General features: G+C 47.7%; 18 non-coding genes across 18 annotated transcripts; all 18 read right to left on the bottom strand.

Moving 5' to 3' along the window:
- Positions 1–1083: 1083 nt before the first annotated feature.
- LOC142695165 (U2 spliceosomal RNA) lies at positions 1084–1274 on the bottom strand. The gene has a single exon (XR_012863308.1). It is a non-coding gene; the product is annotated as a U2 spliceosomal RNA (small nuclear RNA).
- A 1300-nt stretch (positions 1275–2574) lies between these two features.
- On the bottom strand, positions 2575–2765 carry LOC142695177 (U2 spliceosomal RNA). Its single transcript, XR_012863319.1, has one exon. It is a non-coding gene; the product is annotated as a U2 spliceosomal RNA (small nuclear RNA).
- Positions 2766–4045: 1280 nt separating this feature from the next.
- On the bottom strand, positions 4046–4236 carry LOC142695189 (U2 spliceosomal RNA). Its single transcript, XR_012863330.1, has one exon. It is a non-coding gene; the product is annotated as a U2 spliceosomal RNA (small nuclear RNA).
- Positions 4237–5536: 1300 nt separating this feature from the next.
- Positions 5537–5727, bottom strand: LOC142695201 (U2 spliceosomal RNA). Its single transcript, XR_012863341.1, has one exon. It is a non-coding gene; the product is annotated as a U2 spliceosomal RNA (small nuclear RNA).
- A 1292-nt stretch (positions 5728–7019) lies between these two features.
- LOC142695215 (U2 spliceosomal RNA) lies at positions 7020–7210 on the bottom strand. Its single transcript, XR_012863352.1, has one exon. It is a non-coding gene; the product is annotated as a U2 spliceosomal RNA (small nuclear RNA).
- Positions 7211–8506: 1296 nt separating this feature from the next.
- LOC142695227 (U2 spliceosomal RNA) lies at positions 8507–8697 on the bottom strand. The gene has a single exon (XR_012863363.1). It is a non-coding gene; the product is annotated as a U2 spliceosomal RNA (small nuclear RNA).
- A 1292-nt stretch (positions 8698–9989) lies between these two features.
- On the bottom strand, positions 9990–10180 carry LOC142695239 (U2 spliceosomal RNA). Its single transcript, XR_012863374.1, has one exon. It is a non-coding gene; the product is annotated as a U2 spliceosomal RNA (small nuclear RNA).
- Positions 10181–11476: 1296 nt separating this feature from the next.
- On the bottom strand, positions 11477–11667 carry LOC142695251 (U2 spliceosomal RNA). The gene has a single exon (XR_012863385.1). It is a non-coding gene; the product is annotated as a U2 spliceosomal RNA (small nuclear RNA).
- A 1292-nt stretch (positions 11668–12959) lies between these two features.
- On the bottom strand, positions 12960–13150 carry LOC142695263 (U2 spliceosomal RNA). Its single transcript, XR_012863396.1, has one exon. It is a non-coding gene; the product is annotated as a U2 spliceosomal RNA (small nuclear RNA).
- A 1284-nt stretch (positions 13151–14434) lies between these two features.
- On the bottom strand, positions 14435–14625 carry LOC142695276 (U2 spliceosomal RNA). Its single transcript, XR_012863408.1, has one exon. It is a non-coding gene; the product is annotated as a U2 spliceosomal RNA (small nuclear RNA).
- Positions 14626–15909: 1284 nt separating this feature from the next.
- Positions 15910–16100, bottom strand: LOC142695288 (U2 spliceosomal RNA). The gene has a single exon (XR_012863419.1). It is a non-coding gene; the product is annotated as a U2 spliceosomal RNA (small nuclear RNA).
- Positions 16101–17388: 1288 nt separating this feature from the next.
- On the bottom strand, positions 17389–17579 carry LOC142695300 (U2 spliceosomal RNA). The gene has a single exon (XR_012863430.1). It is a non-coding gene; the product is annotated as a U2 spliceosomal RNA (small nuclear RNA).
- Positions 17580–18883: 1304 nt separating this feature from the next.
- Positions 18884–19074, bottom strand: LOC142695312 (U2 spliceosomal RNA). The gene has a single exon (XR_012863441.1). It is a non-coding gene; the product is annotated as a U2 spliceosomal RNA (small nuclear RNA).
- A 1296-nt stretch (positions 19075–20370) lies between these two features.
- Positions 20371–20561, bottom strand: LOC142695325 (U2 spliceosomal RNA). Its single transcript, XR_012863452.1, has one exon. It is a non-coding gene; the product is annotated as a U2 spliceosomal RNA (small nuclear RNA).
- Positions 20562–21849: 1288 nt separating this feature from the next.
- Positions 21850–22040, bottom strand: LOC142695337 (U2 spliceosomal RNA). The gene has a single exon (XR_012863463.1). It is a non-coding gene; the product is annotated as a U2 spliceosomal RNA (small nuclear RNA).
- A 1308-nt stretch (positions 22041–23348) lies between these two features.
- On the bottom strand, positions 23349–23539 carry LOC142695349 (U2 spliceosomal RNA). Its single transcript, XR_012863474.1, has one exon. It is a non-coding gene; the product is annotated as a U2 spliceosomal RNA (small nuclear RNA).
- A 1292-nt stretch (positions 23540–24831) lies between these two features.
- Positions 24832–25022, bottom strand: LOC142695361 (U2 spliceosomal RNA). The gene has a single exon (XR_012863485.1). It is a non-coding gene; the product is annotated as a U2 spliceosomal RNA (small nuclear RNA).
- Positions 25023–26311: 1289 nt separating this feature from the next.
- LOC142695374 (U2 spliceosomal RNA) lies at positions 26312–26502 on the bottom strand. The gene has a single exon (XR_012863496.1). It is a non-coding gene; the product is annotated as a U2 spliceosomal RNA (small nuclear RNA).
- Positions 26503–26753: the final 251 nt, after the last annotated feature.

Genomic DNA, 26753 nt, shown 5'->3' on the forward strand with positions numbered 1-26753 from the left:
AAAAACGCCTTCCTGGCAACGCCCAAATGCCCTGCTGCCATGCAGATAAACACTGGCAGCGGCAGCAAGTGCATGCCCACAGCCACCCCTTGTTCCTTCACACCTTGTATCAGCTGTAATCCAGTCCAGTCCAGTGCTGCCTGCTGAGCAGCACTGACCAACACTGCCTGGGCCCAGGCTTTTATCTCTGAGGCCCCATTATGATGTCAGAAAGCTGGCTCTGGAATCCTGAGGGCTCCACTATGACACGTGCAAAGTTCCGTCTGAACTTTATATAAGACGGTGAGGCTCAGTCAGTCACTCAGTGTTGCCTGAGAGGGCAACACTGCAACAGCCGGCCGCCAGGCTGTCTTTTTTTTGCACAGCTAGTTGCCTCCAGGAGGCCACAAGAGGGAGACAAGGGACTGCAAAATGGAAAATAGGCATCCACCAACTTTACAGACAACTTCTCCTTGCTCCTACAACCTCCATCCTTGCACAGTTTGTTATTCTTCTAGGTAACATAGTAACAAATCCAAATTGCTGCTCTCTTTGTAGGCAAGCAAGGCTTTGTTGCAACTGCAATTCTTACTTCTTCTTGAAATGTAGGGACGACAGTACATTCCATCACATCCATCTAGTGTACACAGGTAGGTCCATTGTGGCGGGCAGGCGAGCGGGCGGGCTGCTTTATTGGCTGTTTGCTGTTCCCCTACTCCACTCCACTATTTGACTGTTGTGCTGCATCAATCAATCAATCAATCAATCAATCAATCAATCAATCAATCAATCAATCAATCAATCAAGTGGCTGGCTCAGGTGCAGCTCTTTAACTTACCTAAAAGGGAGGGCGGAGAGAAGACAAGGAAGGTGAATGAGGTGTTCCAATGTGAAATGCCGGAAACACAGAAACACAGACGACACACAACAAGAGGTGGCAATCTATTCATTAATTGCATTTAATCAATGAGCTCATTATCACTCATGCATTGTCCAACAGGTGTTGAAATAATGGGATTAAAAGGGGAGATCCCTTCAGAAAGACAGAAACAATAGCAAAGACAAAAAACACTTTTGGAATCTGCTTTTAGTCAACACATAAGGAAAGGGTGCACCGGTCCTGGAAATACTGCAATACCAGGTCAATGCGTGGAGTGGACAGAGCAAGCTCTATTTCCATCTCCCTGTTCTAAAAATCCATTTAATATATGGTCCCCAGATAGGGGACGTATCAGATATTAAACTGATAAGAACAGATACTACACTTGATCTTAGCCAAAAGGCCGAGAAGCGATAACCCGAACGGGCCGCGCGTTGCCCGAGCCTGCCCGATACTGCTGTTCAGCCCTTGCAGCGATTCAGCCTACTTCTAGGCAATTCCATGGGGCCCTGCAGGCTCACACACTCACAGCTACACGGGAGGTGAATAAAGGCCGGAGAGGAAGCCAGACAGGATTTGCTTCTTTTGCTTGCACCACAATGCAGTGCTGAAAGAGGAGGAATCTACATAAAAACGCCTTCCTGGCAACGCCCAAATGCCCTGCTGCCATGCAGATAAACACTGGCAGCGGCAGCAAGTGCATGCCCACAGCCACCCCTTGTTCCTTCACACCTTGTATCAGCTGTAATCCAGTCCAGTCCAGTGCTGCCTGCTGAGCAGCACTGACCAACACTGCCTGGGCCCAGGCTTTTATCTCTGAGGCCCCATTATGATGTCAGAAAGCTGGCTCTGGAATCCTGAGGGCTCCACTATGACACGTGCAAAGTTCCGTCTGAACTTTATATAAGACGGTGAGGCTCAGTCAGTCACTCAGTGTTGCCTGAGAGGGCAACACTGCAACAGCCGGCCGCCAGGCTGTCTTTTTTTTGCACAGCTAGTTGCCTCCAGGAGGCCACAAGAGGGAGACAAGGGACTGCAAAATGGAAAATAGGCATCCACCAACTTTACAGACAACTTCTCCTTGCTCCTACAACCTCCATCCTTGCACAGTTTGTTATTCTTCTAGGTAACATAGTAACAAATCCAAATTGCTGCTCTCTTTGTAGGCAAGCAAGGCTTTGTTGCAACTGCAATTCTTACTTCTTCTTGAAATGTAGGGACGACAGTACATTCCATCACATCCATCTAGTGTACACAGGTAGGTCCATTGTGGCGGGCAGGCGAGCGGGCGGGCTGCTTTATTGGCTGTTTGCTGTTCCCCTACTCCACTCCACTATTTGACTGTTGTGCTGCATCAATCAATCAATCAATCAATCAATCAATCAATCAATCAATCAATCAATCAATCAATCAATCAGTGGCTGGCTCAGGTGCAGCTCTTTAACTTACCTAAAAGGGAGGGCGGAGAGAAGACAAGGAAGGTGAATGAGGTGTTCCAATGTGAAATGCCGGAAACACAGAAACACAGACGACACACAACAAGAGGTGGCAATCTATTCATTAATTGCATTTAATCAATGAGCTCATTATCACTCATGCATTGTCCAACAGGTGTTGAAATAATGGGATTAAAAGGGGAGATCCCTTCAGAAAGACAGAAACAATAGCAAAGACAAAAAACACTTTTGGAATCTGCTTTTAGTCAACACATAAGGAAAGGGTGCACCGGTCCTGGAAATACTGCAATACCAGGTCAATGCGTGGAGTGGACAGAGCAAGCTCTATTTCCATCTCCCTGTTCTAAAAATCCATTTAATATATGGTCCCCAGATAGGGGACGTATCAGATATTAAACTGATAAGAACAGATACTACACTTGATCTTAGCCAAAAGGCCGAGAAGCGATAACCCGAACGGGCCGCGCGTTGCCCGAGCCTGCCCGATACTGCTGTTCAGCCCTTGCAGCGATTCAGCCTACTTCTAGGCAATTCCATGGGGCCCTGCAGGCTCACACACTCACAGCTACACGGGAGGTGAATAAAGGCCGGAGAGGAAGCCAGACAGGATTTGCTTCTTTTGCTTGCACCACAATGCAGTGCTGAAAGAGGAGGAATCTACATAAAAACGCCTTCCTGGCAACGCCCAAATGCCCTGCTGCCATGCAGATAAACACTGGCAGCGGCAGCAAGTGCATGCCCACAGCCACCCCTTGTTCCTTCACACCTTGTATCAGCTGTAATCCAGTCCAGTCCAGTGCTGCCTGCTGAGCAGCACTGACCAACACTGCCTGGGCCCAGGCTTTTATCTCTGAGGCCCCATTATGATGTCAGAAAGCTGGCTCTGGAATCCTGAGGGCTCCACTATGACACGTGCAAAGTTCCGTCTGAACTTTATATAAGACGGTGAGGCTCAGTCAGTCACTCAGTGTTGCCTGAGAGGGCAACACTGCAACAGCCGGCCGCCAGGCTGTCTTTTTTTTGCACAGCTAGTTGCCTCCAGGAGGCCACAAGAGGGAGACAAGGGACTGCAAAATGGAAAATAGGCATCCACCAACTTTACAGACAACTTCTCCTTGCTCCTACAACCTCCATCCTTGCACAGTTTGTTATTCTTCTAGGTAACATAGTAACAAATCCAAATTGCTGCTCTCTTTGTAGGCAAGCAAGGCTTTGTTGCAACTGCAATTCTTACTTCTTCTTGAAATGTAGGGACGACAGTACATTCCATCACATCCATCTAGTGTACACAGGTAGGTCCATTGTGGCGGGCAGGCGAGCGGGCGGGCTGCTTTATTGGCTGTTTGCTGTTCCCCTACTCCACTCCACTATTTGACTGTTGTGCTGCATCAATCAATCAATCAATCAATCAATCAATCAATCAATCAATCAGTGGCTGGCTCAGGTGCAGCTCTTTAACTTACCTAAAAGGGAGGGCGGAGAGAAGACAAGGAAGGTGAATGAGGTGTTCCAATGTGAAATGCCGGAAACACAGAAACACAGACGACACACAACAAGAGGTGGCAATCTATTCATTAATTGCATTTAATCAATGAGCTCATTATCACTCATGCATTGTCCAACAGGTGTTGAAATAATGGGATTAAAAGGGGAGATCCCTTCAGAAAGACAGAAACAATAGCAAAGACAAAAAACACTTTTGGAATCTGCTTTTAGTCAACACATAAGGAAAGGGTGCACCGGTCCTGGAAATACTGCAATACCAGGTCAATGCGTGGAGTGGACAGAGCAAGCTCTATTTCCATCTCCCTGTTCTAAAAATCCATTTAATATATGGTCCCCAGATAGGGGACGTATCAGATATTAAACTGATAAGAACAGATACTACACTTGATCTTAGCCAAAAGGCCGAGAAGCGATAACCCGAACGGGCCGCGCGTTGCCCGAGCCTGCCCGATACTGCTGTTCAGCCCTTGCAGCGATTCAGCCTACTTCTAGGCAATTCCATGGGGCCCTGCAGGCTCACACACTCACAGCTACACGGGAGGTGAATAAAGGCCGGAGAGGAAGCCAGACAGGATTTGCTTCTTTTGCTTGCACCACAATGCAGTGCTGAAAGAGGAGGAATCTACATAAAAATGCCTTCCTGGCAACGCCCAAATGCCCTGCTGCCATGCAGATAAACACTGGCAGCGGCAGCAAGTGCATGCCCACAGCCACCCCTTGTTCCTTCACACCTTGTATCAGCTGTAATCCAGTCCAGTCCAGTGCTGCCTGCTGAGCAGCACTGACCAACACTGCCTGGGCCCAGGCTTTTATCTCTGAGGCCCCATTATGATGTCAGAAAGCTGGCTCTGGAATCCTGAGGGCTCCACTATGACACGTGCAAAGTTCCGTCTGAACTTTATATAAGACGGTGAGGCTCAGTCAGTCACTCAGTGTTGCCTGAGAGGGCAACACTGCAACAGCCGGCCGCCAGGCTGTCTTTTTTTTGCACAGCTAGTTGCCTCCAGGAGGCCACAAGAGGGAGACAAGGGACTGCAAAATGGAAAATAGGCATCCACCAACTTTACAGACAACTTCTCCTTGCTCCTACAACCTCCATCCTTGCACAGTTTGTTATTCTTCTAGGTAACATAGTAACAAATCCAAATTGCTGCTCTCTTTGTAGGCAAGCAAGGCTTTGTTGCAACTGCAATTCTTACTTCTTCTTGAAATGTAGGGACGACAGTACATTCCATCACATCCATCTAGTGTACACAGGTAGGTCCATTGTGGCGGGCAGGCGAGCGGGCGGGCTGCTTTATTGGCTGTTTGCTGTTCCCCTACTCCACTCCACTATTTGACTGTTGTGCTGCATCAATCAATCAATCAATCAATCAATCAATCAATCAATCAATCAATCAATCAATCAATCAATCAGTGGCTGGCTCAGGTGCAGCTCTTTAACTTACCTAAAAGGGAGGGCGGAGAGAAGACAAGGAAGGTGAATGAGGTGTTCCAATGTGAAATGCCGGAAACACAGAAACACAGACGACACACAACAAGAGGTGGCAATCTATTCATTAATTGCATTTAATCAATGAGCTCATTATCACTCATGCATTGTCCAACAGGTGTTGAAATAATGGGATTAAAAGGGGAGATCCCTTCAGAAAGACAGAAACAATAGCAAAGACAAAAAACACTTTTGGAATCTGCTTTTAGTCAACACATAAGGAAAGGGTGCACCGGTCCTGGAAATACTGCAATACCAGGTCAATGCGTGGAGTGGACAGAGCAAGCTCTATTTCCATCTCCCTGTTCTAAAAATCCATTTAATATATGGTCCCCAGATAGGGGACGTATCAGATATTAAACTGATAAGAACAGATACTACACTTGATCTTAGCCAAAAGGCCGAGAAGCGATAACCCGAACGGGCCGCGCGTTGCCCGAGCCTGCCCGATACTGCTGTTCAGCCCTTGCAGCGATTCAGCCTACTTCTAGGCAATTCCATGGGGCCCTGCAGGCTCACACACTCACAGCTACACGGGAGGTGAATAAAGGCCGGAGAGGAAGCCAGACAGGATTTGCTTCTTTTGCTTGCACCACAATGCAGTGCTGAAAGAGGAGGAATCTACATAAAAACGCCTTCCTGGCAACGCCCAAATGCCCTGCTGCCATGCAGATAAACACTGGCAGCGGCAGCAAGTGCATGCCCACAGCCACCCCTTGTTCCTTCACACCTTGTATCAGCTGTAATCCAGTCCAGTCCAGTGCTGCCTGCTGAGCAGCACTGACCAACACTGCCTGGGCCCAGGCTTTTATCTCTGAGGCCCCATTATGATGTCAGAAAGCTGGCTCTGGAATCCTGAGGGCTCCACTATGACACGTGCAAAGTTCCGTCTGAACTTTATATAAGACGGTGAGGCTCAGTCAGTCACTCAGTGTTGCCTGAGAGGGCAACACTGCAACAGCCGGCCGCCAGGCTGTCTTTTTTTTGCACAGCTAGTTGCCTCCAGGAGGCCACAAGAGGGAGACAAGGGACTGCAAAATGGAAAATAGGCATCCACCAACTTTACAGACAACTTCTCCTTGCTCCTACAACCTCCATCCTTGCACAGTTTGTTATTCTTCTAGGTAACATAGTAACAAATCCAAATTGCTGCTCTCTTTGTAGGCAAGCAAGGCTTTGTTGCAACTGCAATTCTTACTTCTTCTTGAAATGTAGGGACGACAGTACATTCCATCACATCCATCTAGTGTACACAGGTAGGTCCATTGTGGCGGGCAGGCGAGCGGGCGGGCTGCTTTATTGGCTGTTTGCTGTTCCCCTACTCCACTCCACTATTTGACTGTTGTGCTGCATCAATCAATCAATCAATCAATCAATCAATCAATCAATCAATCAATCAATCAATCAGTGGCTGGCTCAGGTGCAGCTCTTTAACTTACCTAAAAGGGAGGGCGGAGAGAAGACAAGGAAGGTGAATGAGGTGTTCCAATGTGAAATGCCGGAAACACAGAAACACAGACGACACACAACAAGAGGTGGCAATCTATTCATTAATTGCATTTAATCAATGAGCTCATTATCACTCATGCATTGTCCAACAGGTGTTGAAATAATGGGATTAAAAGGGGAGATCCCTTCAGAAAGACAGAAACAATAGCAAAGACAAAAAACACTTTTGGAATCTGCTTTTAGTCAACACATAAGGAAAGGGTGCACCGGTCCTGGAAATACTGCAATACCAGGTCAATGCGTGGAGTGGACAGAGCAAGCTCTATTTCCATCTCCCTGTTCTAAAAATCCATTTAATATATGGTCCCCAGATAGGGGACGTATCAGATATTAAACTGATAAGAACAGATACTACACTTGATCTTAGCCAAAAGGCCGAGAAGCGATAACCCGAACGGGCCGCGCGTTGCCCGAGCCTGCCCGATACTGCTGTTCAGCCCTTGCAGCGATTCAGCCTACTTCTAGGCAATTCCATGGGGCCCTGCAGGCTCACACACTCACAGCTACACGGGAGGTGAATAAAGGCCGGAGAGGAAGCCAGACAGGATTTGCTTCTTTTGCTTGCACCACAATGCAGTGCTGAAAGAGGAGGAATCTACATAAAAACGCCTTCCTGGCAACGCCCAAATGCCCTGCTGCCATGCAGATAAACACTGGCAGCGGCAGCAAGTGCATGCCCACAGCCACCCCTTGTTCCTTCACACCTTGTATCAGCTGTAATCCAGTCCAGTCCAGTGCTGCCTGCTGAGCAGCACTGACCAACACTGCCTGGGCCCAGGCTTTTATCTCTGAGGCCCCATTATGATGTCAGAAAGCTGGCTCTGGAATCCTGAGGGCTCCACTATGACACGTGCAAAGTTCCGTCTGAACTTTATATAAGACGGTGAGGCTCAGTCAGTCACTCAGTGTTGCCTGAGAGGGCAACACTGCAACAGCCGGCCGCCAGGCTGTCTTTTTTTTGCACAGCTAGTTGCCTCCAGGAGGCCACAAGAGGGAGACAAGGGACTGCAAAATGGAAAATAGGCATCCACCAACTTTACAGACAACTTCTCCTTGCTCCTACAACCTCCATCCTTGCACAGTTTGTTATTCTTCTAGGTAACATAGTAACAAATCCAAATTGCTGCTCTCTTTGTAGGCAAGCAAGGCTTTGTTGCAACTGCAATTCTTACTTCTTCTTGAAATGTAGGGACGACAGTACATTCCATCACATCCATCTAGTGTACACAGGTAGGTCCATTGTGGCGGGCAGGCGAGCGGGCGGGCTGCTTTATTGGCTGTTTGCTGTTCCCCTACTCCACTCCACTATTTGACTGTTGTGCTGCATCAATCAATCAATCAATCAATCAATCAATCAATCAATCAATCAATCAATCAATCAATCAGTGGCTGGCTCAGGTGCAGCTCTTTAACTTACCTAAAAGGGAGGGCGGAGAGAAGACAAGGAAGGTGAATGAGGTGTTCCAATGTGAAATGCCGGAAACACAGAAACACAGACGACACACAACAAGAGGTGGCAATCTATTCATTAATTGCATTTAATCAATGAGCTCATTATCACTCATGCATTGTCCAACAGGTGTTGAAATAATGGGATTAAAAGGGGAGATCCCTTCAGAAAGACAGAAACAATAGCAAAGACAAAAAACACTTTTGGAATCTGCTTTTAGTCAACACATAAGGAAAGGGTGCACCGGTCCTGGAAATACTGCAATACCAGGTCAATGCGTGGAGTGGACAGAGCAAGCTCTATTTCCATCTCCCTGTTCTAAAAATCCATTTAATATATGGTCCCCAGATAGGGGACGTATCAGATATTAAACTGATAAGAACAGATACTACACTTGATCTTAGCCAAAAGGCCGAGAAGCGATAACCCGAACGGGCCGCGCGTTGCCCGAGCCTGCCCGATACTGCTGTTCAGCCCTTGCAGCGATTCAGCCTACTTCTAGGCAATTCCATGGGGCCCTGCAGGCTCACACACTCACAGCTACACGGGAGGTGAATAAAGGCCGGAGAGGAAGCCAGACAGGATTTGCTTCTTTTGCTTGCACCACAATGCAGTGCTGAAAGAGGAGGAATCTACATAAAAACGCCTTCCTGGCAACGCCCAAATGCCCTGCTGCCATGCAGATAAACACTGGCAGCGGCAGCAAGTGCATGCCCACAGCCACCCCTTGTTCCTTCACACCTTGTATCAGCTGTAATCCAGTCCAGTCCAGTGCTGCCTGCTGAGCAGCACTGACCAACACTGCCTTGGCCCAGGCTTTTATCTCTGAGGCCCCATTATGATGTCAGAAAGCTGGCTCTGGAATCCTGAGGGCTCCACTATGACACGTGCAAAGTTCCGTCTGAACTTTATATAAGACGGTGAGGCTCAGTCAGTCACTCAGTGTTGCCTGAGAGGGCAACACTGCAACAGCCGGCCGCCAGGCTGTCTTTTTTTTGCACAGCTAGTTGCCTCCAGGAGGCCACAAGAGGGAGACAAGGGACTGCAAAATGGAAAATAGGCATCCACCAACTTTACAGACAACTTCTCCTTGCTCCTACAACCTCCATCCTTGCACAGTTTGTTATTCTTCTAGGTAACATAGTAACAAATCCAAATTGCTGCTCTCTTTGTAGGCAAGCAAGGCTTTGTTGCAACTGCAATTCTTACTTCTTCTTGAAATGTAGGGACGACAGTACATTCCATCACATCCATCTAGTGTACACAGGTAGGTCCATTGTGGCGGGCAGGCGAGCGGGCGGGCTGCTTTATTGGCTGTTTGCTGTTCCCCTACTCCACTCCACTATTTGACTGTTGTGCTGCATCAATCAATCAATCAATCAATCAATCAATCAATCAATCAATCAATCAATCAATCAGTGGCTGGCTCAGGTGCAGCTCTTTAACTTACCTAAAAGGGAGGGCGGAGAGAAGACAAGGAAGGTGAATGAGGTGTTCCAATGTGAAATGCCGGAAACACAGAAACACAGACGACACACAACAAGAGGTGGCAATCTATTCATTAATTGCATTTAATCAATGAGCTCATTATCACTCATGCATTGTCCAACAGGTGTTGAAATAATGGGATTAAAAGGGGAGATCCCTTCAGAAAGACAGAAACAATAGCAAAGACAAAAAACACTTTTGGAATCTGCTTTTAGTCAACACATAAGGAAAGGGTGCACCGGTCCTGGAAATACTGCAATACCAGGTCAATGCGTGGAGTGGACAGAGCAAGCTCTATTTCCATCTCCCTGTTCTAAAAATCCATTTAATATATGGTCCCCAGATAGGGGACGTATCAGATATTAAACTGATAAGAACAGATACTACACTTGATCTTAGCCAAAAGGCCGAGAAGCGATAACCCGAACGGGCCGCGCGTTGCCCGAGCCTGCCCGATACTGCTGTTCAGCCCTTGCAGCGATTCAGCCTACTTCTAGGCAATTCCATGGGGCCCTGCAGGCTCACACACTCACAGCTACACGGGAGGTGAATAAAGGCCGGAGAGGAAGCCAGACAGGATTTGCTTCTTTTGCTTGCACCACAATGCAGTGCTGAAAGAGGAGGAATCTACATAAAAACGCCTTCCTGGCAACGCCCAAATGCCCTGCTGCCATGCAGATAAACACTGGCAGCGGCAGCAAGTGCATGCCCACAGCCACCCCTTGTTCCTTCACACCTTGTATCAGCTGTAATCCAGTCCAGTCCAGTGCTGCCTGCTGAGCAGCACTGACCAACACTGCCTGGGCCCAGGCTTTTATCTCTGAGGCCCCATTATGATGTCAGAAAGCTGGCTCTGGAATCCTGAGGGCTCCACTATGACACGTGCAAAGTTCCGTCTGAACTTTATATAAGACGGTGAGGCTCAGTCAGTCACTCAGTGTTGCCTGAGAGGGCAACACTGCAACAGCCGGCCGCCAGGCTGTCTTTTTTTTGCACAGCTAGTTGCCTCCAGGAGGCCACAAGAGGGAGACAAGGGACTGCAAAATGGAAAATAGGCATCCACCAACTTTACAGACAACTTCTCCTTGCTCCTACAACCTCCATCCTTGCACAGTTTGTTATTCTTCTAGGTAACATAGTAACAAATCCAAATTGCTGCTCTCTTTGTAGGCAAGCAAGGCTTTGTTGCAACTGCAATTCTTACTTCTTCTTGAAATGTAGGGACGACAGTACATTCCATCACATCCATCTAGTGTACACAGGTAGGTCCATTGTGGCGGGCAGGCGAGCGGGCGGGCTGCTTTATTGGCTGTTTGCTGTTCCCCTACTCCACTCCACTATTTGACTGTTGTGCTGCATCAATCAATCAATCAATCAATCAATCAATCAATCAATCAATCAATCAATCAATCAATCAGTGGCTGGCTCAGGTGCAGCTCTTTAACTTACCTAAAAGGGAGGGCGGAGAGAAGACAAGGAAGGTGAATGAGGTGTTCCAATGTGAAATGCCGGAAACACAGAAACACAGACGACACACAACAAGAGGTGGCAATCTATTCATTAATTGCATTTAATCAATGAGCTCATTATCACTCATGCATTGTCCAACAGGTGTTGAAATAATGGGATTAAAAGGGGAGATCCCTTCAGAAAGACAGAAACAATAGCAAAGACAAAAAACACTTTTGGAATCTGCTTTTAGTCAACACATAAGGAAAGGGTGCACCGGTCCTGGAAATACTGCAATACCAGGTCAATGCGTGGAGTGGACAGAGCAAGCTCTATTTCCATCTCCCTGTTCTAAAAATCCATTTAATATATGGTCCCCAGATAGGGGACGTATCAGATATTAAACTGATAAGAACAGATACTACACTTGATCTTAGCCAAAAGGCCGAGAAGCGATAACCCGAACGGGCCGCGCGTTGCCCGAGCCTGCCCGATACTGCTGTTCAGCCCTTGCAGCGATTCAGCCTACTTCTAGGCAATTCCATGGGGCCCTGCAGGCTCACACACTCACAGCTACACGGGAGGTGAATAAAGGCCGGAGAGGAAGCCAGACAGGATTTGCTTCTTTTGCTTGCACCACAATGCAGTGCTGAAAGAGGAGGAATCTACATAAAAACGCCTTCCTGGCAACGCCCAAATGCCCTGCTGCCATGCAGATAAACACTGGCAGCGGCAGCAAGTGCATGCCCACAGCCACCCCTTGTTCCTTCACACCTTGTATCAGCTGTAATCCAGTCCAGTCCAGTGCTGCCTGCTGAGCAGCACTGACCAACACTGCCTTGGCCCAGGCTTTTATCTCTGAGGCCCCATTATGATGTCAGAAAGCTGGCTCTGGAATCCTGAGGGCTCCACTATGACACGTGCAAAGTTCCGTCTGAACTTTATATAAGACGGTGAGGCTCAGTCAGTCACTCAGTGTTGCCTGAGAGGGCAACACTGCAACAGCCGGCCGCCAGGCTGTCTTTTTTTTGCACAGCTAGTTGCCTCCAGGAGGCCACAAGAGGGAGACAAGGGACTGCAAAATGGAAAATAGGCATCCACCAACTTTACAGACAACTTCTCCTTGCTCCTACAACCTCCATCCTTGCACAGTTTGTTATTCTTCTAGGTAACATAGTAACAAATCCAAATTGCTGCTCTCTTTGTAGGCAAGCAAGGCTTTGTTGCAACTGCAATTCTTACTTCTTCTTGAAATGTAGGGACGACAGTACATTCCATCACATCCATCTAGTGTACACAGGTAGGTCCATTGTGGCGGGCAGGCGAGCGGGCGGGCTGCTTTATTGGCTGTTTGCTGTTCCCCTACTCCACTCCACTATTTGACTGTTGTGCTGCATCAATCAATCAATCAATCAATCAATCAATCAATCAATCAATCAATCAATCAATCAGTGGCTGGCTCAGGTGCAGCTCTTTAACTTACCTAAAAGGGAGGGCGGAGAGAAGACAAGGAAGGTGAATGAGGTGTTCCAATGTGAAATGCCGGAAACACAGAAACACAGACGACACACAACAAGAGGTGGCAATCTATTCATTAATTGCATTTAATCAATGAGCTCATTATCACTCATGCATTGTCCAACAGGTGTTGAAATAATGGGATTAAAAGGGGAGATCCCTTCAGAAAGACAGAAACAATAGCAAAGACAAAAAACACTTTTGGAATCTGCTTTTAGTCAACACATAAGGAAAGGGTGCACCGGTCCTGGAAATACTGCAATACCAGGTCAATGCGTGGAGTGGACAGAGCAAGCTCTATTTCCATCTCCCTGTTCTAAAAATCCATTTAATATATGGTCCCCAGATAGGGGACGTATCAGATATTAAACTGATAAGAACAGATACTACACTTGATCTTAGCCAAAAGGCCGAGAAGCGATAACCCGAACGGGCCGCGCGTTGCCCGAGCCTGCCCGATACTGCTGTTCAGCCCTTGCAGCGATTCAGCCTACTTCTAGGCAATTCCATGGGGCCCTGCAGGCTCACACACTCACAGCTACACGGGAGGTGAATAAAGGCCGGAGAGGAAGCCAGACAGGATTTGCTTCTTTTGCTTGCACCACAATGCAGTGCTGAAAGAGGAGGAATCTACATAAAAACGCCTTCCTGGCAACGCCCAAATGCCCTGCTGCCATGCAGATAAACACTGGCAGCGGCAGCAAGTGCATGCCCACAGCCACCCCTTGTTCCTTCACACCTTGTATCAGCTGTAATCCAGTCCAGTCCAGTGCTGCCTGCTGAGCAGCACTGACCAACACTGCCTGGGCCCAGGCTTTTATCTCTGAGGCCCCATTATGATGTCAGAAAGCTGGCTCTGGAATCCTGAGGGCTCCACTATGACACGTGCAAAGTTCCGTCTGAACTTTATATAAGACGGTGAGGCTCAGTCAGTCACTCAGTGTTGCCTGAGAGGGCAACACTGCAACAGCCGGCCGCCAGGCTGTCTTTTTTTTGCACAGCTAGTTGCCTCCAGGAGGCCACAAGAGGGAGACAAGGGACTGCAAAATGGAAAATAGGCATCCACCAACTTTACAGACAACTTCTCCTTGCTCCTACAACCTCCATCCTTGCACAGTTTGTTATTCTTCTAGGTAACATAGTAACAAATCCAAATTGCTGCTCTCTTTGTAGGCAAGCAAGGCTTTGTTGCAACTGCAATTCTTACTTCTTCTTGAAATGTAGGGACGACAGTACATTCCATCACATCCATCTAGTGTACACAGGTAGGTCCATTGTGGCGGGCAGGCGAGCGGGCGGGCTGCTTTATTGGCTGTTTGCTGTTCCCCTACTCCACTCCACTATTTGACTGTTGTGCTGCATCAATCAATCAATCAATCAATCAATCAATCAATCAATCAATCAATCAGTGGCTGGCTCAGGTGCAGCTCTTTAACTTACCTAAAAGGGAGGGCGGAGAGAAGACAAGGAAGGTGAATGAGGTGTTCCAATGTGAAATGCCGGAAACACAGAAACACAGACGACACACAACAAGAGGTGGCAATCTATTCATTAATTGCATTTAATCAATGAGCTCATTATCACTCATGCATTGTCCAACAGGTGTTGAAATAATGGGATTAAAAGGGGAGATCCCTTCAGAAAGACAGAAACAATAGCAAAGACAAAAAACACTTTTGGAATCTGCTTTTAGTCAACACATAAGGAAAGGGTGCACCGGTCCTGGAAATACTGCAATACCAGGTCAATGCGTGGAGTGGACAGAGCAAGCTCTATTTCCATCTCCCTGTTCTAAAAATCCATTTAATATATGGTCCCCAGATAGGGGACGTATCAGATATTAAACTGATAAGAACAGATACTACACTTGATCTTAGCCAAAAGGCCGAGAAGCGATAACCCGAACGGGCCGCGCGTTGCCCGAGCCTGCCCGATACTGCTGTTCAGCCCTTGCAGCGATTCAGCCTACTTCTAGGCAATTCCATGGGGCCCTGCAGGCTCACACACTCACAGCTACACGGGAGGTGAGTAAAGGCCGGAGAGGAAGCCAGACAGGATTTGCTTATTTTGCTTGCACCACAATGCAGTGCTGAAAGAGGAGGAATCTACATAAAAACGCCTTCCTGGCAACGCCCAAATGCCCTGCTGCCATGCAGATAAACACTGGCAGCGGCAGCAAGTGCATGCCCACAGCCACCCCTTGTTCCTTCACACCTTGTATCAGCTGTAATCCAGTCCAGTCCAGTGCTGCCTGCTGAGCAGCACTGACCAACACTGCCTGGGCCCAGGCTTTTATCTCTGAGGCCCCATTATGATGTCAGAAAGCTGGCTCTGGAATCCTGAGGGCTCCACTATGACACGTGCAAAGTTCCGTCTGAACTTTATATAAGACGGTGAGGCTCAGTCAGTCACTCAGTGTTGCCTGAGAGGGCAACACTGCAACAGCCGGCCGCCAGGCTGTCTTTTTTTTGCACAGCTAGTTGCCTCCAGGAGGCCACAAGAGGGAGACAAGGGACTGCAAAATGGAAAATAGGCATCCACCAACTTTACAGACAACTTCTCCTTGCTCCTACAACCTCCATCCTTGCACAGTTTGTTATTCTTCTAGGTAACATAGTAACAAATCCAAATTGCTGCTCTCTTTGTAGGCAAGCAAGGCTTTGTTGCAACTGCAATTCTTACTTCTTCTTGAAATGTAGGGACGACAGTACATTCCATCACATCCATCTAGTGTACACAGGTAGGTCCATTGTGGCGGGCAGGCGAGCGGGCGGGCTGCTTTATTGGCTGTTTGCTGTTCCCCTACTCCACTCCACTATTTGACTGTTGTGCTGCATCAATCAATCAATCAATCAATCAATCAATCAATCAATCAATCAATCAGTGGCTGGCTCAGGTGCAGCTCTTTAACTTACCTAAAAGGGAGGGCGGAGAGAAGACAAGGAAGGTGAATGAGGTGTTCCAATGTGAAATGCCGGAAACACAGAAACACAGACGACACACAACAAGAGGTGGCAATCTATTCATTAATTGCATTTAATCAATGAGCTCATTATCACTCATGCATTGTCCAACAGGTGTTGAAATAATGGGATTAAAAGGGGAGATCCCTTCAGAAAGACAGAAACAATAGCAAAGACAAAAAACACTTTTGGAATCTGCTTTTAGTCAACACATAAGGAAAGGGTGCACCGGTCCTGGAAATACTGCAATACCAGGTCAATGCGTGGAGTGGACAGAGCAAGCTCTATTTCCATCTCCCTGTTCTAAAAATCCATTTAATATATGGTCCCCAGATAGGGGACGTATCAGATATTAAACTGATAAGAACAGATACTACACTTGATCTTAGCCAAAAGGCCGAGAAGCGATAACCCGAACGGGCCGCGCGTTGCCCGAGCCTGCCCGATACTGCTGTTCAGCCCTTGCAGCGATTCAGCCTACTTCTAGGCAATTCCATGGGGCCCTGCAGGCTCACACACTCACAGCTACACGGGAGGTGAATAAAGGCCGGAGAGGAAGCCAGACAGGATTTGCTTCTTTTGCTTGCACCACAATGCAGTGCTGAAAGAGGAGGAATCTACATAAAAACGCCTTCCTGGCAACGCCCAAATGCCCTGCTGCCATGCAGATAAACACTGGCAGCGGCAGCAAGTGCATGCCCACAGCCACCCCTTGTTCCTTCACACCTTGTATCAGCTGTAATCCAGTCCAGTCCAGTGCTGCCTGCTGAGCAGCACTGACCAACACTGCCTGGGCCCAGGCTTTTATCTCTGAGGCCCCATTATGATGTCAGAAAGCTGGCTCTGGAATCCTGAGGGCTCCACTATGACACGTGCAAAGTTCCGTCTGAACTTTATATAAGACGGTGAGGCTCAGTCAGTCACTCAGTGTTGCCTGAGAGGGCAACACTGCAACAGCCGGCCGCCAGGCTGTCTTTTTTTTGCACAGCTAGTTGCCTCCAGGAGGCCACAAGAGGGAGACAAGGGACTGCAAAATGGAAAATAGGCATCCACCAACTTTACAGACAACTTCTCCTTGCTCCTACAACCTCCATCCTTGCACAGTTTGTTATTCTTCTAGGTAACATAGTAACAAATCCAAATTGCTGCTCTCTTTGTAGGCAAGCAAGGCTTTGTTGCAACTGCAATTCTTACTTCTTCTTGAAATGTAGGGACGACAGTACATTCCATCACATCCATCTAGTGTACACAGGTAGGTCCATTGTGGCGGGCAGGCGAGCGGGCGGGCTGCTTTATTGGCTGTTTGCTGTTCCCCTACTCCACTCCACTATTTGACTGTTGTGCTGCATCAATCAATCAATCAATCAATCAATCAATCAATCAATCAATCAATCAATCAGTGGCTGGCTCAGGTGCAGCTCTTTAACTTACCTAAAAGGGAGGGCGGAGAGAAGACAAGGAAGGTGAATGAGGTGTTCCAATGTGAAATGCCGGAAACACAGAAACACAGACGACACACAACAAGAGGTGGCAATCTATTCATTAATTGCATTTAATCAATGAGCTCATTATCACTCATGCATTGTCCAACAGGTGTTGAAATAATGGGATTAAAAGGGGAGATCCCTTCAGAAAGACAGAAACAATAGCAAAGACAAAAAACACTTTTGGAATCTGCTTTTAGTCAACACATAAGGAAAGGGTGCACCGGTCCTGGAAATACTGCAATACCAGGTCAATGCGTGGAGTGGACAGAGCAAGCTCTATTTCCATCTCCCTGTTCTAAAAATCCATTTAATATATGGTCCCCAGATAGGGGACGTATCAGATATTAAACTGATAAGAACAGATACTACACTTGATCTTAGCCAAAAGGCCGAGAAGCGATAACCCGAACGGGCCGCGCGTTGCCCGAGCCTGCCCGATACTGCTGTTCAGCCCTTGCAGCGATTCAGCCTACTTCTAGGCAATTCCATGGGGCCCTGCAGGCTCACACACTCACAGCTACACGGGAGGTGAGTAAAGGCCGGAGAGGAAGCCAGACAGGATTTGCTTATTTTGCTTGCACCACAATGCAGTGCTGAAAGAGGAGGAATCTACATAAAAACGCCTTCCTGGCAACGCCCAAATGCCCTGCTGCCATGCAGATAAACACTGGCAGCGGCAGCAAGTGCATGCCCACAGCCACCCCTTGTTCCTTCACACCTTGTATCAGCTGTAATCCAGTCCAGTCCAGTGCTGCCTGCTGAGCAGCACTGACCAACACTGCCTGGGCCCAGGCTTTTATCTCTGAGGCCCCATTATGATGTCAGAAAGCTGGCTCTGGAATCCTGAGGGCTCCACTATGACACGTGCAAAGTTCCGTCTGAACTTTATATAAGACGGTGAGGCTCAGTCAGTCACTCAGTGTTGCCTGAGAGGGCAACACTGCAACAGCCGGCCGCCAGGCTGTCTTTTTTTTGCACAGCTAGTTGCCTCCAGGAGGCCACAAGAGGGAGACAAGGGACTGCAAAATGGAAAATAGGCATCCACCAACTTTACAGACAACTTCTCCTTGCTCCTACAACCTCCATCCTTGCACAGTTTGTTATTCTTCTAGGTAACATAGTAACAAATCCAAATTGCTGCTCTCTTTGTAGGCAAGCAAGGCTTTGTTGCAACTGCAATTCTTACTTCTTCTTGAAATGTAGGGACGACAGTACATTCCATCACATCCATCTAGTGTACACAGGTAGGTCCATTGTGGCGGGCAGGCGAGCGGGCGGGCTGCTTTATTGGCTGTTTGCTGTTCCCCTACTCCACTCCACTATTTGACTGTTGTGCTGCATCAATCAATCAATCAATCAATCAATCAATCAATCAATCAATCAATCAATCAATCAATCAATCAATCAGTGGCTGGCTCAGGTGCAGCTCTTTAACTTACCTAAAAGGGAGGGCGGAGAGAAGACAAGGAAGGTGAATGAGGTGTTCCAATGTGAAATGCCGGAAACACAGAAACACAGACGACACACAACAAGAGGTGGCAATCTATTCATTAATTGCATTTAATCAATGAGCTCATTATCACTCATGCATTGTCCAACAGGTGTTGAAATAATGGGATTAAAAGGGGAGATCCCTTCAGAAAGACAGAAACAATAGCAAAGACAAAAAACACTTTTGGAATCTGCTTTTAGTCAACACATAAGGAAAGGGTGCACCGGTCCTGGAAATACTGCAATACCAGGTCAATGCGTGGAGTGGACAGAGCAAGCTCTATTTCCATCTCCCTGTTCTAAAAATCCATTTAATATATGGTCCCCAGATAGGGGACGTATCAGATATTAAACTGATAAGAACAGATACTACACTTGATCTTAGCCAAAAGGCCGAGAAGCGATAACCCGAACGGGCCGCGCGTTGCCCGAGCCTGCCCGATACTGCTGTTCAGCCCTTGCAGCGATTCAGCCTACTTCTAGGCAATTCCATGGGGCCCTGCAGGCTCACACACTCACAGCTACACGGGAGGTGAATAAAGGCCGGAGAGGAAGCCAGACAGGATTTGCTTCTTTTGCTTGCACCACAATGCAGTGCTGAAAGAGGAGGAATCTACATAAAAACGCCTTCCTGGCAACGCCCAAATGCCCTGCTGCCATGCAGATAAACACTGGCAGCGGCAGCAAGTGCATGCCCACAGCCACCCCTTGTTCCTTCACACCTTGTTTCAGCTGTAATCCAGTCCAGTCCAGTGCTGCCTGCTGAGCAGCACTGACCAACACTGCCTGGGCCCAGGCTTTTATCTCTGAGGCCCCATTATGATGTCAGAAAGCTGGCTCTGGAATCCTGAGGGCTCCACTATGACACGTGCAAAGTTCCGTCTGAACTTTATATAAGACGGTGAGGCTCAGTCAGTCACTCAGTGTTGCCTGAGAGGGCAACACTGCAACAGCCGGCCGCCAGGCTGTCTTTTTTTTGCACAGCTAGTTGCCTCCAGGAGGCCACAAGAGGGAGACAAGGGACTGCAAAATGGAAAATAGGCATCCACCAACTTTACAGACAACTTCTCCTTGCTCCTACAACCTCCATCCTTGCACAGTTTGTTATTCTTCTAGGTAACATAGTAACAAATCCAAATTGCTGCTCTCTTTGTAGGCAAGCAAGGCTTTGTTGCAACTGCAATTCTTACTTCTTCTTGAAATGTAGGGACGACAGTACATTCCATCACATCCATCTAGTGTACACAGGTAGGTCCATTGTGGCGGGCAGGCGAGCGGGCGGGCTGCTTTATTGGCTGTTTGCTGTTCCCCTACTCCACTCCACTATTTGACTGTTGTGCTGCATCAATCAATCAATCAATCAATCAATCAATCAATCAATCAATCAATCAATCAATCAATCAGTGGCTGGCTCAGGTGCAGCTCTTTAACTTACCTAAAAGGGAGGGCGGAGAGAAGACAAGGAAGGTGAATGAGGTGTTCCAATGTGAAATGCCGGAAACACAGAAACACAGACGACACACAACAAGAGGTGGCAATCTATTCATTAATTGCATTTAATCAATGAGCTCATTATCACTCATGCATTGTCCAACAGGTGTTGAAATAATGGGATTAAAAGGGGAGATCCCTTCAGAAAGACAGAAACAATAGCAAAGACAAAAAACACTTTTGGAATCTGCTTTTAGTCAACACATAAGGAAAGGGTGCACCGGTCCTGGAAATACTGCAATACCAGGTCAATGCGTGGAGTGGACAGAGCAAGCTCTATTTCCATCTCCCTGTTCTAAAAATCCATTTAATATATGGTCCCCAGATAGGGGACGTATCAGATATTAAACTGATAAGAACAGATACTACACTTGATCTTAGCCAAAAGGCCGAGAAGCGATAACCCGAACGGGCCGCGCGTTGCCCGAGCCTGCCCGATACTGCTGTTCAGCCCTTGCAGCGATTCAGCCTACTTCTAGGCAATTCCATGGGGCCCTGCAGGCTCACACACTCACAGCTACACGGGAGGTGAATAAAGGCCGGAGAGGAAGCCAGACAGGATTTGCTTCTTTTGCTTGCACCACAATGCAGTGCTGAAAGAGGAGGAATCTACATAAAAACGCCTTCCTGGCAACGCCCAAATGCCCTGCTGCCATGCAGATAAACACTGGCAGCGGCAGCAAGTGCATGCCCACAGCCACCCCTTGTTCCTTCACACCTTGTATCAGCTGTAATCCAGTCCAGTCCAGTGCTGCCTGCTGAGCAGCACTGACCAACACTGCCTGGGCCCAGGCTTTTATCTCTGAGGCCCCATTATGATGTCAGAAAGCTGGCTCTGGAATCCTGAGGGCTCCACTATGACACGTGCAAAGTTCCGTCTGAACTTTATATAAGACGGTGAGGCTCAGTCAGTCACTCAGTGTTGCCTGAGAGGGCAACACTGCAACAGCCGGCCGCCAGGCTGTCTTTTTTTTGCACAGCTAGTTGCCTCCAGGAGGCCACAAGAGGGAGACAAGGGACTGCAAAATGGAAAATAGGCATCCACCAACTTTACAGACAACTTCTCCTTGCTCCTACAACCTCCATCCTTGCACAGTTTGTTATTCTTCTAGGTAACATAGTAACAAATCCAAATTGCTGCTCTCTTTGTAGGCAAGCAAGGCTTTGTTGCAACTGCAATTCTTACTTCTTCTTGAAATGTAGGGACGACAGTACATTCCATCACATCCATCTAGTGTACACAGGTAGGTCCATTGTGGCGGGCAGGCGAGCGGGCGGGCTGCTTTATTGGCTGTTTGCTGTTCCCCTACTCCACTCCACTATTTGACTGTTGTGCTGCATCAATCAATCAATCAATCAATCAATCAATCAATCAATCAATCAATCAATCAGTGGCTGGCTCAGGTGCAGCTCTTTAACTTACCTAAAAGGGAGGGCGGAGAGAAGACAAGGAAGGTGAATGAGGTGTTCCAATGTGAAATGCCGGAAACACAGAAACACAGACGACACACAACAAGAGGTGGCAATCTATTCATTAATTGCATTTAATCAATGAGCTCATTATCACTCATGCATTGTCCAACAGGTGTTGAAATAATGGGATTAAAAGGGGAGATCCCTTCAGAAAGACAGAAACAATAGCAAAGACAAAAAACACTTTTGGAATCTGCTTTTAGTCAACACATAAGGAAAGGGTGCACCGGTCCTGGAAATACTGCAATACCAGGTCAATGCGTGGAGTGGACAGAGCAAGCTCTATTTCCATCTCCCTGTTCTAAAAATCCATTTAATATATGGTCCCCAGATAGGGGACGTATCAGATATTAAACTGATAAGAACAGATACTACACTTGATCTTAGCCAAAAGGCCGAGAAGCGATAACCCGAACGGGCCGCGCGTTGCCCGAGCCTGCCCGATACTGCTGTTCAGCCCTTGCAGCGATTCAGCCTACTTCTAGGCAATTCCATGGGGCCCTGCAGGCTCACACACCCACAGCTACACGGGAGGTGAATAAAGGCCGGAGAGGAAGCCAGACAGGATTTGCTTCTTTTGCTTGCACCACAATGCAGTGCTGAAAGAGGAGGAATCTACATAAAAACGCCTTCCTGGCAACGCCCAAATGCCCTGCTGCCATGCAGATAAACACTGGCAGCGGCAGCAAGTGCATGCCCACAGCCACCCCTTGTTCCTTCACACCTTGTATCAGCTGTAATCCAGTCCAGTCCAGTGCTGCCTGCTGAGCAGCACTGACCAACACTGCCTGGGCCCAGGCTTTTATCTCTGAGGCCCCATTATGATGTCAGAAAGCTGGCTCTGGAATCCTGAGGGCTCCACTATGACACGTGCAAAGTTCCGTCTGAACTTTATATAAGACGGTGAGGCTCAGTCAGTCACTCAGTGTTGCCTGAGAGGGCAACACTGCAACAGCCGGCCGCCAGGCTGTCTTTTTTTTGCACAGCTAGTTGCCTCCAGGAGGCCACAAGAGGGAGACAAGGGACTGCAAAATGGAAAATAGGCATCCACCAACTTTACAGACAACTTCTCCTTGCTCCTACAACCTCCATCCTTGCACAGTTTGTTATTCTTCTAGGTAACATAGTAACAAATCCAAATTGCTGCTCTCTTTGTAGGCAAGCAAGGCTTTGTTGCAACTGCAATTCTTACTTCTTCTTGAAATGTAGGGACGACAGTACATTCCATCACATCCATCTAGTGTACACAGGTAGGTCCATTGTGGCGGGCAGGCGAGCGGGCGGGCTGCTTTATTGGCTGTTTGCTGTTCCCCTACTCCACTCCACTATTTGACTGTTGTGCTGCATCAATCAATCAATCAATCAATCAATCAATCAATCAATCAATCAATCAATCAATCAATCAATCAATCAATCAGTGGCTGGCTCAGGTGCAGCTCTTTAACTTACCTAAAAGGGAGGGCGGAGAGAAGACAAGGAAGGTGAATGAGGTGTTCCAATGTGAAATGCCGGAAACACAGAAACACAGACGACACACAACAAGAGGTGGCAATCTATTCATTAATTGCATTTAATCAATGAGCTCATTATCACTCATGCATTGTCCAACAGGTGTTGAAATAATGGGATTAAAAGGGGAGATCCCTTCAGAAAGACAGAAACAATAGCAAAGACAAAAAACACTTTTGGAATCTGCTTTTAGTCAACACATAAGGAAAGGGTGCACCGGTCCTGGAAATACTGCAATACCAGGTCAATGCGTGGAGTGGACAGAGCAAGCTCTATTTCCATCTCCCTGTTCTAAAAATCCATTTAATATATGGTCCCCAGATAGGGGACGTATCAGATATTAAACTGATAAGAACAGATACTACACTTGATCTTAGCCAAAAGGCCGAGAAGCGATAACCCGAATGGGCCGCGCGTTGCCCGAGCCTGCCCGATACTGCTGTTCAGCCCTTGCAGCGATTCAGCCTACTTCTAGGCAATTCCATGGGGCCCTGCAGGCTCACACACTCACAGCTACACGGGAGGTGAATAAAGGCCGGAGAGGAAGCCAGACAGGATTTGCTTCTTTTGCTTGCACCACAATGCAGTGCTGAAAGAGGAGGAATCTACATAAAAACGCCTTCCTGGCAACGCCCAAATGCCCTGCTGCCATGCAGATAAACACTGGCAGCGGCAGCAAGTGCATGCCCACAGCCACCCCTTGTTCCTTCACACCTTGTATCAGCTGTAATCCAGTCCAGTCCAGTGCTGCCTGCTGAGCAGCACTGACCAACACTGCCTGGGCCCAGGCTTTTATCTCTGAGGCCCCATTATGATGTCAGAAAGCTGGCTCTGGAATCCTGAGGGCTCCACTATGACACGTGCAAAGTTCCGTCTGAACTTTATATAAGACGGTGAGGCTCAGTCAGTCACTCAGTGTTGCCTGAGAGGGCAACACTGCAACAGCCGGCCGCCAGGCTGTCTTTTTTTTGCACAGCTAGTTGCCTCCAGGAGGCCACAAGAGGGAGACAAGGGACTGCAAAATGGAAAATAGGCATCCACCAACTTTACAGACAACTTCTCCTTGCTCCTACAACCTCCATCCTTGCACAGTTTGTTATTCTTCTAGGTAACATAGTAACAAATCCAAATTGCTGCTCTCTTTGTAGGCAAGCAAGGCTTTGTTGCAACTGCAATTCTTACTTCTTCTTGAAATGTAGGGACGACAGTACATTCCATCACATCCATCTAGTGTACACAGGTAGGTCCATTGTGGCGGGCAGGCGAGCGGGCGGGCTGCTTTATTGGCTGTTTGCTGTTCCCCTACTCCACTCCACTATTTGACTGTTGTGCTGCATCAATCAATCAATCAATCAATCAATCAATCAATCAATCAATCAATCAATCAATCAGTGGCTGGCTCAGGTGCAGCTCTTTAACTTACCTAAAAGGGAGGGCGGAGAGAAGACAAGGAAGGTGAATGAGGTGTTCCAATGTGAAATGCCGGAAACACAGAAACACAGACGACACACAACAAGAGGTGGCAATCTATTCATTAATTGCATTTAATCAATGAGCTCATTATCACTCATGCATTGTCCAACAGGTGTTGAAATAATGGGATTAAAAGGGGAGATCCCTTCAGAAAGACAGAAACAATAGCAAAGACAAAAAACACTTTTGGAATCTGCTTTTAGTCAACACATAAGGAAAGGGTGCACCGGTCCTGGAAATACTGCAATACCAGGTCAATGCGTGGAGTGGACAGAGCAAGCTCTATTTCCATCTCCCTGTTCTAAAAATCCATTTAATATATGGTCCCCAGATAGGGGACGTATCAGATATTAAACTGATAAGAACAGATACTACACTTGATCTTAGCCAAAAGGCCGAGAAGCGATAACCCGAACGGGCCGCGCGTTGCCCGAGCCTGCCCGATACTGCTGTTCAGCCCTTGCAGCGATTCAGCCTACTTCTAGGCAATTCCATGGGGCCCTGCAGGCTCACACACTCACAGCTACACGGGAGGTGAATAAAGGCCGGAGAGGAAGCCAGACAGGATTTGCTTCTTTTGCTTGCACCACAATGCAGTGCTGAAAGAGGAGGAATCTACATAAAAACGCCTTCCTGGCAACGCCCAAATGCCCTGCTGCCATGCAGATAAACACTGGCAGCGGCAGCAAGTGCATGCCCACAGCCACCCCTTGTTCCTTCACACCTTGTATCAGCTGTAATCCAGTCCAGTCCAGTGCTGCCTGCTGAGCAGCACTGACCAACACTGCCTGGGCCCAGGCTTTTATCTCTGAGGCCCCATTATGATGTCAGAAAGCTGGCTCTGGAATCCTGAGGGCTCCACTATGACACGTGCAAAGTTCCGTCTGAACTTTATATAAGACGGTGAGGCTCAGTCAGTCACTCAGTGTTGCCTGAGAGGGCAACACTGCAACAGCCGGCCGCCAGGCTGTCTTTTTTTTGCACAGCTAGTTGCCTCCAGGAGGCCACAAGAGGGAGACAAGGGACTGCAAAATGGAAAATAGGCATCCACCAACTTTACAGACAACTTCTCCTTGCTCCTACAACCTCCATCCTTGCACAGTTTGTTATTCTTCTAGGTAACATAGTAACAAATCCAAATTGCTGCTCTCTTTGTAGGCAAGCAAGGCTTTGTTGCAACTGCAATTCTTACTTCTTCTTGAAATGTAGGGACGACAGTACATTCCATCACATCCATCTAGTGTACACAGGTAGGTCCATTGTGGCGGGCAGGCGAGCGGGCGGGCTGCTTTATTGGCTGTTTGCTGTTCCCCTACTCCACTCCACTATTTGACTGTTGTGCTGCATCAATCAATCAATCAATCAATCAATCAATCAATCAATCAATCAATCAATCAAGTGGCTGGCTCAGGTGCAGCTCTTTAACTTACCTAAAAGGGAGGGCGGAGAGAAGACAAGGAAGGTGAATGAGGTGTTCCAATGTGAAATGCCGGAAACACAGAAACACAGACGACACACAACAAGAGGTGGCAATCTATTCATTAATTGCATTTAATCAATGAGCTCATTATCACTCATGCATTGTCCAACAGGTGTTGAAATAATGGGATTAAAAGGGGAGATCCCTTCAGAAAGACAGAAACAATAGCAAAGACAAAAAACACTTTTGGAATCTGCTTTTAGTCAACACATAAGGAAAGGGTGCACCGGTCCTGGAAATACTGCAATACCAGGTCAATGCGTGGAGTGGACAGAGCAAGCTCTATTTCCATCTCCCTGTTCTAAAAATCCATTTAATATATGGTCCCCAGATAGGGGACGTATCAGATATTAAACTGATAAGAACAGATACTACACTTGATCTTAGCCAAAAGGCCGAGAAGCGATAACCCGAACGGGCCGCGCGTTGCCCGAGCCTGCCCGATACTGCTGTTCAGCCCTTGCAGCGATTCAGCCTACTTCTAGGCAATTCCATGGGGCCCTGCAGGCTCACACACTCACAGCTACACGGGAGGTGAATAAAGGCCGGAGAGGAAGCCAGACAGGATTTGCTTCTTTTGCTTGCACCACAATGCAGTGCTGAAAGAGGAGGAATCTACATAAAAACGCCTTCCTGGCAACGCCCAAATGCCCTGCTG

Source organism: Rhinoderma darwinii (assembly GCF_050947455.1).
Source record: "Rhinoderma darwinii isolate aRhiDar2 chromosome 5 unlocalized genomic scaffold, aRhiDar2.hap1 SUPER_5_unloc_47, whole genome shotgun sequence".
In the NCBI taxonomy this organism is placed as follows: Eukaryota; Metazoa; Chordata; class Amphibia; order Anura; family Rhinodermatidae; genus Rhinoderma; species Rhinoderma darwinii.